At 36.6% G+C, this 19838-nt stretch overlaps 1 protein-coding gene across 9 annotated transcripts in view; it reads left to right on the top strand.

Moving 5' to 3' along the window:
• TENM1 (teneurin transmembrane protein 1) overlaps nucleotides 1–19838 on the top strand; it is a 1007752-nt gene that overhangs the window by 448522 nt on the left and 539392 nt on the right. The window lies entirely within an intron of this gene.

The following is a 19838-nucleotide window of genomic DNA, read 5'->3' as shown; positions in this document are numbered from 1 at the left end:
AGTGTTAATGTCTGTATATTTAAGCAATTTCCCCCTGAAGAAGCACCACCATTTCTTTTTTTGCCCTAAGAAACAAAGAGGCTTGAAGAGACTGTATGAGGTCTATTGGCTCGTTTAGCTAATTATACAGAAACTTAAGATTTATGCTGATGTTTTCTCAGGAAATCAGCAAAACTTCATGTGTGTCTTGGCTTTGATAGATTATTTAATATCAGCAACATATTACAAAACAGTAACTATTTAATGCTTCACAGAGAAATAAATGTATTGTGACTTGTGACATACATCCTAACTCTGCATGACCTCGTTGTCAGACTTTATACCAACATAAAAAATAAACTACTTAACAGATGCTGTATTGCTAATCTCGGGGGTTTATTGCTTCTACACGTTTTTATGAAGACATTAATTTTCTGAAAGTATTCTTCCTGGAGTATTCTGAAGTATCTTCAGAAATTAGCGACTATCAGTTTAATACATTGCACCTCCTGGAAACTTGATCTATAGCCCTACTTCACTTGTTTTTATTTGAGGAGTCTTTTTGGTTTGCATGAACGATATCTGTTGTTTTGGGAATTTGTAAAATAATTTGTATTTAACTAGACATACATACAGGGACTAGTAATATTGCACTCTTTATTTAGTTTGTATGTTAGTGTTGTAAAGTGATTATAGGAGATGAATCTTCTAAAATTTTAGTAGTTTCGGGCAGTCCATTACTTAAAAAAATGGTTTTCACAATTCTAATTTTAAGGCATTAGCTTCTTTAATTGTAGGATTTGTAGAAGACTTACTATAATTGAATTACAAAAATTAGTTTTGGCATAGAAAGAGTCATACGTCAAACTAGTTCATATGAAAAATGTCATTATATGATAATTGGGGCTGTATCTTGATCTGTAGGGATAGAGCTGAAAGTTACACAATAGATCAGAAATTTGTTCCACATGAATGTCTGCATATAACAAATCTTTAATTTATTTTGTTCTAACATTGTTTGTGTGATCTTAAATGCCTTTGTAGCAGGAAACTTAAGGTCATGCTGTAAAGATTATGAAATACAAATTTTATTTTGTCTCATTTCTTCTCTACTAACATTTCTTGGAAATGTATCTGTTATCAACCCAGACATATCCTGTTGTCCTCCTTCTATTTGTAGCTATTATTTCTAATAAGGAAACAAAATGAGAGGCTTTGTGGATAGATTCGTTAATGGCAAGCTTGTGATTCAGTGAAAGACTGGACTCTAGGAGCTCAGCAGATAGTCGGGTGTTGGGTTTGTTCTCCTTGTTGACTCGTAATTTAGTCTTGGTAGAATAATATTTTTTTTTAATCTATTATACCTTCAGTTACATGGTATGTGAAGCTTGATATATTGAGCATGTGAACTCATTTTTTGATTGAACTGTACACTCTATTATTTGGAGTAGAGAGCTATCTCTACTACTGTGTCCTGTTTGGGATGAGAACCCAGACAATGCTGTAATAATAGTGGATTTTTCTCACTGTCCTCCCAGGCTTTCTTCCAGTTTGCCAAAGATGCAGTAAGTATATGATTTATATCCTCTGTTCTGACACTTGAACGCTAGGCCAGACCTGAGAATAAGTGGTTTAAGTCCTCAGTTTTAAACTGTAAAATCCCAGCCATACTAGAGTGGAAGACCATACAAGCCTTTATCTGGCTATCCAAGGTGTTACTGGAGCAGATCTGGGGGACTTTTATGGATGCAAAAAGTAAATAAGGCAGAATTTTTCTGACACCTTAGCAAAAATTCTGAAAAAATCCTGTCAGAAGCCTTTGGTGTTTGTTTTGTTACAGTTGTATTTTTCAGGAAACCTCTGGTAGTAAAGGTGTAATTCCTATGATCCACTCTCCACCAAAAAGTTTTCCTGCAGCTGACTGCATGTTGTATTCTTTTAGTAGCTGTAGCTAAAGTTAAGAATAGTCTGATTCTGTAAAAGAATTCTCACTAATTTTAAAATTATTTCTATTGCTTCTGCATTTCTTTTTTTATTTTTATTTTTTAAACAGTAAATATAAGAAAATGATAGGTAACTTGAGACTTAAAATAGATATTTTCAGGAAAAAGAATGCATTTACTTCTGTTTTGCTTGATACTTGTTTCTGGTGTCCACTAGAGCAAAAGTGACATTTTATAACTACAGGAAAGAGAGAAAGGAATGTTATTAGCTTATCATGCAGGATTGCTGTGAGAGTACATGCCTATGTGGGCATATGCTTAAGCTTTCTGTCTACCTGGCATCTGCAATATATGGCATTAAACCTCTTGGGAGCATAGGCTGTCTTGCTGTGTAGGTTTAACCTGGGAAAAGTCTAGCACTTAAAAATAAATAAAGTTATGCTTAAATCCTGCAAGTCTGTATGGTTTCATTCTATATCATAAACCCTCTAGGTAAGCCACAAGTTAATTTGCGTGAGCTTTGCGAACAGAACTAGAGACCAGGCTTTGCACTTTGAAAATTTCAGAGCACATCGGAGTGTCCATTTCTGTAATTTCATAGCTTGATTCAACACCATAATGTTAAGAGCTTTGAAAATATCATTGTCTTGCAACTGAGAATTCTTCTCATTCTTCCCACAAACCCCCTTAGTATTATATATGCATTTTCCTAGGGCTTTCTCCCATGTTATTTGCTTGCCACTACTCCAGTGGCAAGTAAAGAAGGTAGCAATGTAGGAGTGGTTGTGAAAGAAAACAGTTTCAGGCAAACGTTTCCCAAAAAGCGATGCTTAAAACTATGTCCTTTTGCATGGAAATTGCTTAGAAGGAGGCCTGACTGGGAAATCAGCGTCCATCTCAAATTTGAAACATTGTAAGGTTAATGGGTTATTTCTCTTTTTATTTGGTTTATTGTTTTGGGTTGGGTTTTTTTGGTTTGGTGGTTTGTTTGGGTTTTTTTCTTCCTTTATCATAAAGTAATTCAAGAAGAATGAAGTAAAAATTTCCATAAACTTTACTTTCTAACCAGTAGGTATCTCCTTAGCTACCCACTTTTACTACATTTTCAGCATCCAGAAATTGTCAGGTGTATATTTCAAGCTGGTTTGCAAACATACTGAGACACTGAAGGCATGGTGGTGTTTAAGGTTCTGTCACACTCTTGGTTTTTGGTGAATGATGTTCAGTTGTAATTGGCATGAGGGGAAGGGACAGGGACATGGGCAATCCTATCAGCAGTGGAAAGGTAATACTCTGTCTCAGAGTTTCTTCCCAGCGTGTCAGTTGTGCAGCAAACTAAAGAATGATTTACTGGGCAACATTCATGCAGCTTAGCAATCTGCCTCTATGCTTTATTAATGTTCCTTCTGCAACCTGTTGTTAGATTCATGGTCAGTGTTTTCTTCTGAAAGCTTTGCATGCATCAGAATTATGATCTGTTGCCTTAGTCCTCCATAAGTTCTTCATTCTCTCAGAGAACCAGGGTCTCTTTCTCCCCTTTTCCTTCCATGGCATTAGTTTGGTGTCTAGGAGAAGGACAAGCTTTGATGCAGTCCTTTGTGGTGGTTCAAAATGCCTCCTGCTTACCTGCTGGGATATATTCTTTCTCTCTTGGAACTGCAATTCTGACATACTCATACGCAGAGCATGGAAGGTTTTCTGAAATGCTGCCCCCTGTGCATCAGCAAAGAGTCTGTCAAGATCTGCTCTGTGGTAATAGCAAGGGAATTTTAAAGGTGAAAAAGGCAATTTGAGGTTTGGAAAAATGAGGCCACTTGCTTAGATACTTGACTCACTCTAACTTCAAGGGCAGTTGGACATATTGAGGTTTGTAACCAGCTTCAAAAAACAAAGGTGGTGGAATTGTGTCTTGTCTGCAAAATGGCTAGAAGATAAGTCTGATGACTTTTATGTTAAATTTTCCTCTATAGGGATTTTTAATTGTTTTTGCTTATTGATAAAACTGGATAAACTGGTAATTCTCTCTGGAAAAAAAAGAGCTAAAAATGAATCTGATACTTCTGTGCAAGCTACAATTTGACAGAAGTGTCATGATGCCATTCTCAGTTCTCAGGTAGCCTGCTCAGACCGCTTGGGTTGGGTGGGTCCTGCTGTTGAAAGGGGACTCAGCTGATAGATCCCACTGCTCATAAACAGATCTCTTTCTTTCCTTTTTTCTTTTTCTTCCCCCCCCCCCCGCCTTTTTTTCCCCCTTAATCCAGTGAATAATGTCTCGCAATTAGCTGATTTGACATTTTAGGCGTCTTCAAAAAGAGCTGACTTCTTAAAGTAGGTCTTTTGCTATTTAAAGATTCACTTTTGCTCATTTTTTGCTAAGGCAGTATGTAGCTTATGTAGTTTCCTTTATTACACCCACTCTGTCCACTGCTGAATCTTCTGTTTTTCTTTACTATTCATAAGTAACAATCAATAAAATATTAATAAATGAGCTCCTTTGATTTACTGTACAGTACGTATAGATGGTATTATAAAATCATCCCATTTCACTTTTTTTCTAGTCTGTCTCAGTGCTGTTTAGCTCATTAATACTTTAATTCATGCAGATGAGGTTCGTCTCTACTGAAAAAAAACAATTCCTGAATCAGAAGCCCCATGGTATCTTTGATTCACTTCTTGAGCTATAGTAGATGCTGTGGTTCAGGAGATAGGGTGTGTGAATCAGTACTGTAAACTGGGACATGCAAAGGGATGTGGGTTTCATAGGAAAAGACATGGTTTCTGTCTAAAAATAACTATGATAGCTTTTATACAGGATGCTATTAGGTGCAACCCTGATACGCTATGTGCACAACAGAGAAGGTGCATAAAATATATGGGTTTTATTTTAGTGCCAGGGAACACTTTATTATATCTATACCATATCAATAACAGAATATTTCCAGTGGTTTCCTTTATAATTGGGCTGATGTACTTTACAATTCACACTTGTAATCTGCTGGCAATATTGTCTGATAATGTTTTACTTTGTCCACTCCAGCACTAAATCCTAAAACAAATCTCTCTAACATTATCCTATAGGGACACATAGATATTTCTCTTAAAAGTACTGCATGATTCATGTACCATGTACTGCTGTTTCACTGCTGCAGTGTCTCAAAGGAAATGTTTTCATCTTCTAAATAAAACTGCAAAAATTAATTTGCACACTGGTTGGTCCCTGTGGCACTGGCATTTATCTTTTGTTGATAAGGCAGAACTGGAGATACAGGCTGACAGTTGTAAAATTATGCATTTTCAAGGCATTTTTTTTCTTTTGTTGTTTTTTGGTTTTTGGTTTTTTGTTTGGTTTTTTTTTTTTTAACAATATACAGTAGCTACTGGTTTATACATTCACTGTGCAATGGCTAGAGGTAGGTATAACTTTTGAACAACTCACTTGGGATAATTACTTAGGCATATATTGTCATATTTATTCTTTTCCTGATGCCAGCTTGCAAATGTTTATTGTCTATTACCTGTAGCTCCCTGTAGTTACATGGAGTTGGAGGTCTTACAAAACTGAGTTGGCTGAGGAAGAAGGAATGCTGGTGGAAATTTAGTCTTGATACCTTTATCTTAAATGTTAGATCCATATTTCTTATACTCGTACTTAGATTAGTTGCTGCTGTACTTTAGGATTAATGCTCTTTGCAGAAGAAGAAAATACTGGATTTTCATATAGGAATATGTTTGTTAATAGAGACCTGAAAGTTTTTTGGCTTAAGTTGGGGCACAGTCTGCTCCCAACCCCCCAGATTTGTCTGTGACTTCGTTGCAACTGAAATACTACAGGCAAACTAGTCCCAGTGAACGGGGGTTTTGCTGCAGGGAAGAATGGAAATGGGATTTGGCTCATAATCCAATTGCTGTGCCTTTCTTCATAATGAACACTTTCTGTAAACGAATGGATGAACAAACTGGTGTTTAATGCTTTCCTTTATCTGGTATGGATGTAATTAGTTTTAGGAAATGCGGTACTTTGGAGACCTGTGCAACTTGTGTATATGATTTGTAGTAAAAGAGATAAATGCATTAAAATTTTTTGGGAAATATTATTCATTTTTGTTGAGTTTTACCTATTTGCACCGGTGACTGAACACTTCATATGATGTGGGGAATAGTCTAGTGACTTCAATTAAATTATACCTCACATTTTATTTTCTCTTTGAAACTACCTTTTATAAGCAAAATAATTCATTTTTGTTTGCATTCTTTCTTTAACTCCAATTTTACCAGTTTCCTCTTTGTCACTCTAAAAATCAGACTCAATGCTGGCTTCCTGGTCAGGTCAAAGATCTATTTGCCTGATCTTGCAGTATTGACCAACCTACTCCTCCTTACTGTGAGGAGTAAATATATTTCTGGAGTTATCAATGAGAAATTTGAAAGATTGCTTTAGGATTTTCAAGTCGCTATTTTTAAGAAAATAAATATGCTAAGAAACAAAGAATTTAAAACTGAATAGTTGAACTGCTGGGTTCTGCCATAATCGTATGACTGGAACTGCAAGCTGAAACTTGAGTAGAAACCCACTGACTGATTAAGTTAAAGGCAGACTGTCATCCTCTGTGTGTGTTAAGTTTTTACAACAGCACTGAGTATGAAAATTTCATCATGCAGCTCAGTATACCAGAAGTGCGCTTTAAGAGAATGAAAGGGAAATTGTAGGTGTAACGAGCAGAATTACTTAAAAAACAAAACAAAAAAAAGCAAAAAAAAAAAACCAAACCAAACCAAAACCCAAACACCCTATTTTCTTCAACATTCAGGTTTAAAACCAAACAATACTTATTGATAGTTAGGGACTGTGGTTGATTGTTTTCAGAATACCTTCTTGGAATTACCATCTGGTTTACAACATTGAAAAGTTTACTGAAGGGGGATTTTTTTATATCTGAAGCCTTTTTCTTGTTGTTGTTGGCATCTGTATTAATAGAAATTGCTTTGCCTTTAAGCCCTTTTACAATTTCAGAGCATGGACTTTTCTTGCCTGGGTGACCTGGTTTCAGCTGGGATAGAGTTAATTTTCTTCCTAGTAGCTGGTACAGTGCTGTGTTTTGGATTTGGTATGAGAATGTTGATAAGGCACTGGTTTGTTGGTTGTTGCTCTGTAGCATGTACTCCAACTCAAAGAATTTTCAGTCTCTCTTGCTCTGCCAGTGAGGAGGGGCACAAGAAGCCAGGAGGGAGCAGAGACAGGACACCTGACCCAAACTAGGCAAAGGGGTATTCCATACCACAGCACATCATGTCCAGTATATAAACTGGGGGCAGTTGGCTGGGAACAACCAATTGCTGCTTGGGGACAGGCTGGGCATCAGTCAGTGGGTGGCAAGCAACTGTATGGAGCATCACTTGGGGTTTTTTTTGAGGGGGAGGGTTATTTCTCTTTTTCTCTCTGTTTTTTCCCTTTTCATTATTACTATTATTATTATATTTCAGTTATTAAACTATTGTTGTCTCAACCTATGGATTTTTTTGTTTCTGATTCTCTTCCACATCCCACCAGGTAGGGGGATTGAGTGAGTGGCTGTGTGGTACTTAGTTGCTGGCTGGGGTTAATCCTTGACAACAGGAAGTTTGGCATGTGGGTGACCCAAGTCCTATAGCCTAGGATAAATATATGCCCTTGATTTTTTTTAAAAATGAAGGATTAGATGTTAGGTTGCTCCTAATATATGTCTCTGCAGAGATTATTCTGATAGAAAAACTGGTTTAGGATGATAGTTTATAACACTGTCCTTACTGAACATATCATGTGTCAAGTGCTGCATTACTAACACATATTCGAATAAATATAACTGTGATTGTGACATGCCTGGGAGGTACAGAAGATTCACCAGCAACGTAATATAGTGACATTATCAGTATTCAGTAAAGTAAGTACATGTCTAATATCAAATATAGCCCTATGAAAGTCAATTTACCAGTGAGCATATATTCAAGTGATTAGTTGAATTGAACACAACCTGTGGAATACAGTATTTCTGAAAAATAGAAAATGAAGGTTGTTTTATTTCAATAGAGGAACAATATACATTAATTTTAGCGGATAGTAACTTCTTTGTCATCTAGCTGATGCACAAAAAGAATTGTCATTTATGCATCTATCTTTCAAACTTTATGTATTCCAAAAGTGTGAAGGTTCACCTTAGTAATGTAGTATTTTTGTTCTCTATTGTCTCAAAAGAAGGAATAGAGCTGCCAAAACTTCCACCGACAAGTAGAGAGAGGTGCCTGTCCTGCCTGACTCCAGGCAAGAGCAAGCCAAGAAGAGAATCATTTAGAACGATTGACTGGTTTAATGGAAATATTCTTAGTTTTGGTAGAAATGTTCTGTACTTTGGCACTCGCTTGTAGCAGAAATTTAAGAGTTATGGCCTTATGTTTTGACAAGCAGATGGCAGCCTCCAAATTGGCACTGTCTTACTGCGCATTCTCAGGACTACAATGTCTTTAGAAAAGAAGGATAATACTGCAGGACACATTTTCTGCTTCAAGAACTTGGCTGGAGAATCGTATGTCATTTTTATTAATAAAAATAACACAATAAAGCCAATTTCTTCTGCACTTTCTGTGCAAAGTATAAGACACGGGAAAGCTTCAGGGATGGGTGTCACATGATAATTAAAGAACTTTCTCTCCCTCTTTTGAATTATTTTAATACTCTTGCACTAAACTTGTCCTCTAGTTAAAATACTAGAAATTTCAAAGTATGAGATATCGATAAATCCCTACAGTATCTCCTTCTGGCTTCCTAACTCGGATTTGTAAGAATGGTGAATGGCCTCAGCCACAACTTGGCATTAAATGCAGTCTGCGTATGGCCAGTGTTATCAGTGTTGGCTATGATTTTTAAAAGAAAAATGTCAAACAGTCTGGAGTGACAATAAATAAACTCACTATTAAGTGTCATCTACTTCCTTCTGCTGAAGCATTAACACATGCAGATAATGATCTTCTAATAGCTTTTCATTATCTTTGCTTATTGTGGAAATACATTTGGAGGTATCCAACCTCATATAACCTCCTCTTCCCCTCAGCTGTGGTAGCCACAGTTCAGAAAAGGATACAGAAGTATTCCTATATGTTGCCCTGTTACTTAGGCTGTATTACCAGGGTGATGGTTATGACCTCAAAATTTTCAAATCTGACATCCATTCTGAGTTGAAATTTCATTTTCTACTTTGAGTTTTGCCCATGCAGTGGGTTTCATTTCATTTGGTTGTCATTTTAAATATAGGAAAACAGATCTCTGGTTTTCTAGGAAAATCAGTAATTGATTTAATCCGATGGCACTGCTGAGAGGTCTGTCTACTGATGCTTCAGTAGCAGAATTGGTGTCTCATAGTGGCTATGTAAAAAGGGTTTAATAAAAGGAAAGGGTAGAGATCAGAGGAATGTACCCAGGTTCCAGACCTCTGCTTATGTCCTTTAATTTTTCCAGGGTTGTATTTTCCTGACATGTTTTACCATCCCTTTTTGTCACAGTACTCCAGAATGCTCTACTCAGCAGTTCAGCTTCTTTCCTAATCACTTTCTTCTTTATCAGACAAGCATCACTTGGAGAAAAAAAAAAGAAAAAGATGCCGGAATGCTTCAGAGTTGGTTTATTGGTAGATTAAAGAACAAGTAAATGCGTATACTGAGTTTGAGAACTGAAGAACCATGTGCGTTTTCTCAGTTGCCAGTTTTCCTTATTCTGTAAGGACTCTTCAGACAGGAGGACGTTACTCAAAGAAGTGAAGAAAAAAAAAATCAGAATTTTCAGCATTGGTATTGCCTGGTTACGATGACTTTCCATGAAATGTTAGTGAAAATGGATATCCATGGACAGCATTGTTGGGGTTTAGCTTGATATTTTGTTTCCTTGTAAAAACGCTCTTTAAAAAAAAAAAACAAACAAGAAAACCCAACAAAAACCTGTTTAGCACATAGTTGTTAGTTTGTCTGTTCTTTTTTAATTTTTAATATCATTACTAATTACTGACGATAACTTTTTTAAAACCATTTGAGTTTTATAAAGTTGTAAACGCTACATGGGCCAAGCTCAGTGGAAGGGCAGAAACCCCTGCTGTCAACCCTAGTCTCTCAAGACCAGTGAGGATTTTTTCTACTTAAGACTTTTACTGCTTCCACCAGTATATATTGATAGTATATTTTCAAGGAATTTTTGGTAATTCTGAGTTGCTGGTTTTAACTGAAACTACTAACTTTATCCAAATCCTGTCTCCCTATTCTGCTATCACTTAAAGAAGTTTTGCTGGTTTACATTTGCTTCTTTATCTTTCCATGCAATTATGTGGATTTTAAGGTTAAATAGCCCTATCATGGTCAACTTGTCAGTTCTGCTGTGTAACACAAACCTAGAATTTCCTGCAGTAACTCTTGCATCAGGTATAATGTGGTCCCTGGTTGATTTAGAGCTTCATATTTTTAAGAGATATTGAGTACTGATTTGGAGACTTCAAGTGGTGGAAAATTCAGCACACCTGTAAGTAAATTGGTTTAAAGTTTGATTATCACATGGTAAAATTGTGCTTTATTTGTAATCTAAATCAGTTCATCTTCAGCTTCCAGCTACTGGGAATTAGATATTGTAAATTCAGCACTGATTTAACAAAGCTATTCAGGAAAAATCATCCTTAATTTATAGAGCAAGGAGAAAGATTTCTGTGAGAGATGCACCTTTTGGGGAAAAAAGATTTAAAAGATTGAAAAGGATCTATGGTGAGCAATTATAAATATTAAATGCATTGCAGCTGCCTAACACCAAACACTGCGGGGGAATGTAGGGAGGCGAAATCATCTTTACCTCTCTCTGCTAGTCTAAGCCTATGATATAAGGCTAAAATGTAATTTGTTAGTTGATATTGACTAAGGGGAAGACAGAATTTTCCTTAGTATGAAATACATAACCTCCCAATACCATCATTGAGAGGGGCAGCCTTAGCATGTCGTTTCCTGAACAGGCGGTGAATGCAGATGCCATGTCATCCAAGTTTTATGTCCCCAATAGATTTGCTAAGCGTCACAGTTGAACTAAATCTAACCCTTGCTGAATTGCTCTCTGTTGTGTAGCCTACACTCAGAAATGTATTTCAAATGTCCCCAAGACCTCACTGTAGGAAAAAGAAACCTTATTGAGTCTAGAAAGGCTTGAACAACTCTAATTTTAAAGATTAATGTAAGCGAGTTTGATTTATCAGCAAAATGTGCCTCACATCGGCTGTTGAACCAATGGACAATCCATTGGGCAAGGGAGAAAATGAAGACCATTAAATCATTTTATGTCCCTTTTAACTGTCATCTTATCCTTTCCCCTACCATGTGAGTGGTGTTGTGACAGTATTTGGTGCATTCAGTCATTCACAGGCTGTTGCGTATTTCATTTGTTCTGAAACCTGCTGCCGCTGGCGAAGAAAGCAAAGCAAAACAAAATCATTGCCACAGGTCAAACTTTGAGGAATCCAATTTTATCAACAGAAGTCTGGAATTCACAAGCTCTAATCTGATGTTTTAAAGTCCCTAAGGTAAGATAAATAAAAATTTATCTTACTTTTCTCCCAAAGTAGGATTTGTAATTTGAATCTGAAGATGATAAAATTATTTCATTCATGTCACACTCATGGAATGGCTTCCCTGCCCACTCCCTTCCCCCCCCCCCCCCCCCCCCAATCTTTATGGCATTCTAACACAGGACTCCTAGTTCTATAGGGAGTACAGTATTAAGCATTGGTCCCCTTTTGTTTTCTCCTGCGACAGGTAGAAAATGTTGAATACCTTTGCACTAAAAGTACAATAAGCCATTATTCAAAAAGTACATGTAGCAAAATCATATATAAATAAAATATGGCTTGTCTCAGACATAAAGTATATTCTTCTCTCTGCAAAATATCAATTGTATAGATGCCTGTAGTAAGAAACAATGTTGGGGCAGTAGGCAGTCTAGAACGTAAATCAGTGCACTGTGTTCTTACCAGGTTTAGAAACATGCTTTTGTGGGTAGCGTTCACTAAAACTTAGTAAATTAGTGCAGAGAATTGTCAGTGTCTTTTTAAAAACTTTGTGTTATCCGACATATTGCCCTTCTCCCCTAAAAGCATTAATCTTTCATGTTTATGTAAAGTGTTGAAATGGGATGGAAATGTATATACTCACTCCCTAAGGATAATTTCCTAAGCAATAACCTGGTCAGTAATGACTAAATCCAACCAACAAAAACTTTTCTGTCATTATGAGTTGATACAATTGTTGCATAAAGGGCTATGCTCCATTAAAATGCTTTTCTCAGTCGTCATAACTGCAGTATGGTTCTTAAACTAATCGAGATGTTAACTATAAAATAATTCTCACTCTACCTACAGTCCTGGAAACATCAAATGCACAAACATAACACGCTTTTTTTGTTATTGCAGCTGTCCAAATTCAAAGGGTAGGAGCTGCAAGTAGGGGGAAAAGAGACAAAATATATTCCTTTTTCCACAGAATTTAACAATTTCTGACCACAAGTCAAGGACTCACTGATAAAACATTTCAGTCTAACTTGATGGGCTCTTTCTAACATTTTAAACTGGTTTAGGGTTGGTTTAGGGTTGGGGTTTTTTTCTGTGTTTGTTTGTTTTCTTGATTAGTTAATTTTGTTTCCCTATTTCCCTCAGGTTTTTGCTAGGGCATATGGATACTGTACTCCACCTGAACTGGAGCTTAAGAGGACATATGTGACTCCTTATCCTGGTATTAGTCTGCATCGTTTCCTGCTTAAAAAGATAAAAACAGCTCTAGAGTTTCTGTGCTACTGACTTGTCTTTAATCTTCCTGCTGTGTAATCTGATTCACAGGTAAAGCAGGAGGAAATGCTATCTCTGTCAGAATAATTTTAGGCTTTAAGAAGTGATGCTTCGTCAGGATCTGAGTGATTTCTAAGCTGCCCCTTGCATGCTCACATTTGAAGCTGTCCCTCCTGGCTTTGGCTTTTCAAGACATTATTTCATTCAGATGATGTAAAAGATAACATCCCAGCATCAATATTGAAACTCTGTGCCTGGATGCTGATGTAATTGACTTAAAGTTGTTAAAATTCACAGACTCATCAATGTGTACTTCACTTAATCAATTTTTTAGCAACATAGAATCAACAGTTTAATGAGAAAAGCTTTCCCAGGATCACAGCCCCCTCCTCCTCGTTATGAGAGTCAGTCTTACATTAAAGCAATGGTAAATCCTATTTGATTTCCCTTTCATGAAAGACTGAGCTGTCCCAGGTGTAACCTTTCTTTTTGCTGGTTGAGGAGGACAAGTGCTAAAGTAATGAGATAATCCATAAGCATTGTTTTTGTATTGTTCAACTTACATATCTTTGGGGACATAATGTGTTTTCCTTAGATTTTGCTCCTTTGCTAGTCCAGCCCACTGCTGACAGATCCAAGCAGCTATTCAAGGTCAGGCAGTTCCTTAGTTTCAAACTTTTCTTTGGCTCTTTTCCCATTGTCATTTGAATTAGCCTTAGCTCATCAACATAGCTTTTAAAAAATGCCACTGAGATCATGGTTTAACGAACTGAGAAATGAATGTGTTGACCTTACAGTTTTAAAGGGGACCACAGTATGGTTTTGTTCATGGCCTCATTGGTCTCGCTGTGGAATAACACCTTCAAGTAAATATATTTTTCCACAGCTCCACTCCATAGTTTAAGGATATCTCTCAATTAGCTGAAGTATTCTCCTTTTAGAGCTCAAACATCTTGGACTAGGTTAGCTGAGTAGTGTAATTTGCTAGGGACCTTTTTATCAGGTCATTGAACTTTTAAACTGTGTAAAGGCCAGTGTGTTAGAATCCCACAGCAAAAGATTGTTTAAATATTTGTATTTGAATATTACCTAAATCTGAGGATTTTGCAACTCCTCACCCCTCATTTCCTGACTAAGCACTCAGGCAGTATTATACCAAGAGCTTCCCTGGCTGCAGTGGGAAGAACTGTAAAGTAAGGAGGAGAAAAAAAAACCCAAGCAACCCCAAACCAAAACACACTTCAGCTCCCTAAGGGAGAGACAACAGAGTAACTTCAAACAAGACCTTGCATTCTTGTCTCGCAGCCCTGGGCTCAGCTGGTGGACATGCATTCTTCTTTCTCAATTTGTTTAGCAAGTAACCCCCTGTCACAGGATCATTTGGACATATGTGGCCCTACTCTTGTCTTTGACCTTTTATTAGTTGGACATTTCTAATCATGTTCATTTCCTAGGAGCCTTTTCATTTAAATTAATTTCAGTGCAGCCTGCATATTGTCTGTGCATAGAGGCTTACATGCTAACTTACCCATACTGGGATGAATTGAACATGCTGTATTTCATCTTTAGAAAAGTATGAAAATACATGATTGGATTTCATTCATTCAACTTAAAGTTCAGTAGGATGCGTGCATTCTGGTATAATAGTTTAACTGTGGTGTGCAAACCTTTCTTTTGCTTCCTTTCCCTATTCATGATGTGATTTGCAAAATAATTCTTTAAATTCTGAGCTATGAGTATTATCACATTAACATAATTACCTAATTTCTTGTTTTGTGAGTTACAATAGGTAAGTAATAGTAGTCTCAGCTTATTTGCACGTTTTCTTCTGTGCTTTGTGATCACAGTAAATAGATTAGAAATGTGATTTTTGGGGTTTGTTTTCTGGTTTTTGTTTCTTTTTTAAAGGAGGGATTATTCAAATAGAATGATTATGTGGCCCATTTATGAATTTGCAAAACCCCCAGGAGATTCCAGCTAGGGACTGTAGCATCGTTTCAGGAACCTACCTGCATTCTTGGTCTCTATTAAGGCTTCCTCTTCACAGGAACTAGTTCTGTGTATTTGGACACCACAAGAGGCATTTACGACCAATTTATCCTTTAATTTCAGGAAACTAAAACCAGATTAGTAAAGGATTTTAGTCCCTGCAGAGACAGGTCTCAGGTACCCATGCCAATGAGTGGAGAAAGTCTGCTCATGTCAACAAAAAAAAAAAAAAAAAAAAAAAAAAAAAAAAAAAAATCAGACTTTAATGGCAGCTACAAGCTCACTTCCTGTAAATATTTAATGTCTAAGTTGTTTGTATTGGCATAGACAATCTCCTAGAATCCAGTGAAACCATTTTTACATATAACATGTTTTGTGACTTTTCAGGATTCTCCTGTAAAGAGAACTCCTTTTCAGACAGATCTTTAGACCTGATTTGCTATTTTTAACATATTATTGTTTGCCACATAAATATCAGTGCTGGAATATGCAATAATACTTAACTGGAGAACCAAATAGGATTATTTTGATTTTCAATTTTATCAGAATTTATTTTGTCTTAATAAAAATTCATTTCAAAGTGCTTTAGAGATCTTTGTATTAAAGCTGCTATTATGCAAGTCAATGCAAGGAGCTCCTAAGGTGGTTTTGAGATCTAAAACACTGCCTTTTCCCAGAAAGTATTAGCTCTAATTAAACACATTCTCTGGAACCTAAGTGTGGTTTAAAACGGGTAAGGATACTTTTAAGAACAAAAGAGAAGGCATACTGGCTATATTGTTCTCTTCCACTCTTCATCCCAAGAAGAAAATATGACAGTGGTCAAAATCCATTCAGTATAACTCTAAAGTCAGGAACATTCTAAGATGCTTACTCATCAGATACACATTTAGAAAAATATTATTGTGCTTCCACCTTGTGAGCAGGTGCTGGGTGTGGGTTACGTTGGCTGCATAAAGGAACACAGATGGGTGAGGACAGTAAGTGGTGGGTTATTGCTTCCTCCTCCCCCCCCCCCCCATGAGTTTATAAGTTTTAATTTGCCTGGATCAAGTATATTTTATTTTTAAGTACATGATTTATGCCTCTCATGCGTGATTCTTCAGTTCTAAAAGAAATTGTTTTAAAAGAAGAAAAATTCTCTGCAATTTTATTTAATTGTGTTAAAAGAAATCCTAATGTAGCAAAGTTATAAAAGACCTTGTGAAATTTCCAGTGTTGGTTAAAAGTGATAATGGAAAAAACCTCTTCAGAAAGCAGAGGCTTATGAGACTTTTTTTCTTGGTCAAATTGTTTGCTCTGTAGCTGTTTTGATATGTACATGAAACAAAAGGGACAATTTCATGGATATTTGGCTTTTTCTGTCTGTACTGAATCAGGAGCTTATCTGAGCTGGTGAAAGGTCTCTCAGCCTTCACTGCACTTTGTGGTGTGGTGAAAAAGAAAAAGCAATAGAAGGAGAAAGCATGTCATTGTTAATAGCTGGGACGTGTGCATGTGTGTATGCACAAGTCATATTTTGAACTGATTTCAAGCCAATTTTCACTGAAAGCCTAATCTTCCCAAGATATGGGAAAGCCCAATAAGTGTTTCTTTTAAAACTCCCTAAAAGTAGGATTGTAAAGGAAAACTGACAGTGAGGTCTATGGTGGCAGTACTGTAATTTGTTTAGTTTCTACTAAAGCTTGTTTACATAATATATACAGTCTATAATGTACTTGAGGTTAATCTGCCCTTGAAAAGAATTGTATTAACTCCAGAAGTGTGTTAAATAGTGTCATAGTCATGATTGTGAGCAGAAGGGTGAGTGGCATTAGCTCATAAATGCTATACTTCATAAAGATGCAATTAGATTGAAATGTTTGGAGCAAAGGAAGGTCCAGTGATGGCCTTTGGGGAACAAGGAGCTTGTGTGTAGGGCAGTGGTGGTGACTGGTGGAAATCTGAGCTGCAGAAATTGCTTCTTTCTGTTTTTCTGCTACATAATGCAGTGTTGGCTAACAGCAGTAAAATGTCAAGAGTTGCATTTGGATTTCTGTAATCTCAATCCAGCATTCAGCAGCATCATTCTTAGCAAATTATTTTCTGTTGTGCAAAACAGAAAAGAAACAAGAATGCCCAAAGCAGAGGTTTAATGTGTTAAATAGAGCATTGCAGGGAAATTAGTGATGGGAAACAAAGGCACGTATTAAACTGCAGAAAACATGGGGCATCTTAGATGATGTTGGTACCTACAGACCAGGTAGGTTTCTGCTACCACAGTCCAGATGAAAAACAATAGATGATTTTCTGTGCTTAATGAACTATCAGTCTCTTTATATGTATTCTGTGGAAATATTTGAAGAGAATAGGTTCCATCTTTACAGATACAGATTCAGACTACCTCTGTTTCATTTACATGGTTGCATTTAAATCATAAATGTGGGATATATGGTTGATTAAGATTTGTTTTGCTTTTCATATAAGATAGACTTATCAAGGGATATGAAAGAGCCATAGTGATAAAGCTGGGACCCAAACATCCAGATTTTGAGATTGTTGCAATATTTGAGGTAAACATTTAAATTTAGATATAGGATCTATATACCTTCATTAGGATAGTGTTTTGTAAAATGTTTTCGTTTTATAGGAGTAAAAAGAGAGATTATTACTTAAGATCATTACTTAATGGTTCTTTGTTGACATGGAAGATGTCCAAAGTTATACTGAAAATTCTGATTATTTCCTCAGTTGTTCAACTCCTGTGGCATCGTCACAGCCCAGAGGGTATCTATCCACTCTGTCCCTTTGAATTTTTAAAACAAAAACACAGCTAATATTTTATTGTGTTTTGAATCCTGCTAAACATCAAATGAACCTCTTCCATATCATTTTGTTTGTAGTTGTCGTGGTTTGAGCCCAGCCGGTAACTCAGAACCACACAGCCGCTCGCTCACTCCCCCCCCCCCCTTCTTCCTCCCCCTGCTCCCGGAGGGATGGGGAGGAGAATGGGAAGAATGTAACTCCCACGGGTTGAGATAAGAGCAGTCCCGCAACTAAGGTATAACACAAAACCACTACTGCTACCACCAATGATAATAACGATTAGTGAAATAACAAGGGGAGAGGATACAATTGCTCACCACCCGCCGACCGATACCCAGCCCGACCCGAGCAGTGATCTGGGCCTTCCGGGTAACTCCCCCCGGTTTATATACTGGGCATGACGTGCTGTGGTATGGAATACCCCTTTGGCTAGTTTGGGTCAGGTGTCCTGTCTCTGCTTCCTCCCGGCTTCCCCTCCTCCCTGGCAAAGCATGAGACTGAGAAAGTCCTTGGTTGGAATAAACATTACTTAGCAACAACTAAAAACATCGGTGTTATCAGCGTTGTTCCCAGGCTGAAAGTTAAAAAACACAGCACTGCACCAGCTACTAAGCAGGAGAAAAATGACTGCTATAGCTGAACCCAGGACAGTAGTATGTCTTTAAAGTGGGCATCAGTAAAGGGATGAAATACAACTCTTCTAACTTCCATGGAAAGCTTTTAATGCAATGCTATCCTTAAACATTTTTTCTTTAATCTTCTGGATCAATAAAAATATCCTCATGAAAGAAATTAAAATATTTGAGAGGCTTTTCATTTAAAGTGTGTCTGACAGGACTAAACATAACATTTGTAGAGTCTTACCTCACTGAAATAAATACAAAAGAATCTGACAGTACTTCTGTAAGTGGATTGCCTCAGATTTGTATAGGTCGTTGTAGTCAAATAGAGTGCATGCTTTGGAATACTGTTTCTAATGTCCAGTTGTATTGAAAATGGAACTTCTGTTATCCATATTGATGAGCAAAAGGACTTGCAGAATGTCATTGTTAGATAAAAATCTTTATGGACACTCCTGTCTGAGAACTGCATTGCTTTTGATACTGTAAGAGGAATTTGTTATAACAGCCTGACATGGGGTAGTAATTTCTTGAGTAATATTATTTGAAAGAGCATAAATACAGAGAAGTACTGTCTTCCTTAACACAAATAAGGGTTTCAATATAAGTGATTTAAAGATGGAATGCCAGTGTATTATAGGTATAATTGATTTCTTAATTCTTGGATTAAAAGCCCCTTCTAACGGGGAGAATCAAAATTAGTGTGGAAATCTGGTTCAAAATTAATAATCAGTGTCAAAAATAATATTTTGAGGTTACATGACCAGTTTCTCAGCTGTCCTGCACATATAGTACACAAGAAATTGGTTTTGGATTTCACTGGATATGGATAGAGGATACTACCTAAATTGTATCATTTGAAAAATAAGGATTTGAACATCTCTTAGACCCTGGTCTCATCCTCTGAAGAGAAGTGATTTTTTTTTTTTTTTTTTTTAGAGTGTATAATTGAAAATTGATTTCACTTCTTCCACAGAGGGATACAAAATCAAAGCTTTGATTTGAGGGACAGAGGGATGAAAATCTGACACAAACCTTAGCTAACCTCACATACATTTTCTACAAAACACATAATCAAGCAAATCTTATTTACTTCAGCAATCTGCTACAAGCTTTTTTCTCACTGAACAAATGTGAAAGATTGTATAACATGGACAGTTTGATGATACATGAAGTTGCATTCAGGTCTTTGTTATCCTCTTTTTCTTGCAGGAATCTCTAGTGATAAGGTTATTCTATAGGTTCTTTAACTAGGCATTTATCTACAAGACGTATAATCTCACAAACTCATTAACCACTATGAATTTAAAAATTTGAGATCAACAGTATGAAATCCTGCCAGTTTTTTGAGTCCCAATTAAATGTTTGTCAATAAATGTGTAGTATCTATCTAGAATTTAAGTCAATTCCTTGAAGTTTGTGATTGCTATAATAGACGTTATCTACTGTGTCACTTCAGAGGCCGTTTATTTTCATAAATTGAGTAGATAATGGAATAAAACCTCCCAAACCCTCAATTCTTTTTTACAAGCAAGGGCTACATTAGGAACATAACTTAAGCAGCATGTTATATTAACCTGTCTTACAAAGGTATGCGAATCAATTTAAAGGGTGAAGGGACAGTCTTTAAAAAATCTGTTTAAGGTCAATAGAAACTGCGTGTTTGTGAAAAC

Source organism: Strigops habroptila, chromosome 9 (genome assembly GCF_004027225.2).
Source record: "Strigops habroptila isolate Jane chromosome 9, bStrHab1.2.pri, whole genome shotgun sequence".
Classification (NCBI taxonomy): Eukaryota; Metazoa; Chordata; class Aves; order Psittaciformes; family Psittacidae; genus Strigops; species Strigops habroptila.
This window is presented reverse-complemented; position numbering and strand designations above follow the sequence as displayed.